Genomic DNA, 1,013 nt, shown 5'->3' on the forward strand with positions numbered 1-1,013 from the left:
CAATTGCATTGGGAAAATCTGTGTCATGGACTTCTCCAGAGTGCTGAAGAGCAACGATGTCAGTCCAGAATATAAAGGTGCGCCTAATCCAGGACATGGTCTTCTCAATTACTTGTTATGCTTCAGAGAGTTGGACAATGACTAAGGATGACAGAAGAATAATAGATGCCTTAAAGTTGTGGCACTGGAGGAGTCTTAAACATACCATGGACTGTTAAGAAAACAAAGAGGGCTTTTCCAGTTACTGCGGTGCTAGGAACCATGAGCAGCAAAGTCTCTTGCGACACCCTCTACCAGGCGGTGCAGCAAGTCCTGCACGGGAACCAGCACAAACACAAAGTTTTTGGAGACAGTGGAGCTGCAGATCAGTTTGAAGAACTATTACTCTCAGAATGACAAGCATTTCTCGGGGACCGTCAGGCTTAAGTCCACCCACCCCACGCCCCAAGTTCTCAGTGTGTGTTCTTGGGGATCAGCAGCACTGTGATGAAGCCAAGACTGTGGATCCCCCACATGGATATCGAAGCGCTGAAAAAACTCAACAAGAATAAGAAACTGGTCAAAAAGCTGGCCAAGAAGTATTATGCCTTTTTGGCTTCTGAATCCCTGATCAAGCAGATCCCAAGAATTATAGATCCAGGGCTAAATAAGCCTGGTAAGTTCCCTTCTCTGCTGACCCACAATGAGAACATGGTGGCAAAAGTAGACGAGGTGAAGTCCACCATCAAATTCCAGATGAAAAAGGTCCTGTGTCTGGCAGTGGCTGTTGGCCATATGAAGATGACAGATGATGAACTTGTTTATAACATCCACCTGGCTGTCAACTTTCTGTTTTCACTGCTAAAGAAGAATTGACAGATGTCTGGGCTTTTGTACATCAAGAGCACCATGGGCAAGCCCCAGCGCCTGTATTAAGATATTGGTGTTGTTATGTGCCGTCGAGTCGTTTCCGACTCATAGCGACCCTATGCACAACAGCCCTAAAACCTGCTCTATCCTGCGCCAACCGCACC

At 46.6% G+C, this 1,013-nt stretch overlaps 1 pseudogene; it reads left to right on the forward strand.

Annotated features, from left to right (window-relative positions):
- Nucleotides 1–261: 261 nt before the first annotated feature.
- Nucleotides 262–915, forward strand: LOC102871209 (annotated as a pseudogene).
- The last annotated feature ends 98 nt before the right edge of the window (nucleotides 916–1,013 follow it).

This window comes from Elephantulus edwardii, unplaced genomic scaffold, assembly GCF_000299155.1.
Source record: "Elephantulus edwardii isolate Elephantulus edwardi_28Jun2011 unplaced genomic scaffold, EleEdw1.0 scaffold00071, whole genome shotgun sequence".
Lineage (NCBI taxonomy): Eukaryota > Metazoa > Chordata > Mammalia > Macroscelidea > Macroscelididae > Elephantulus > Elephantulus edwardii.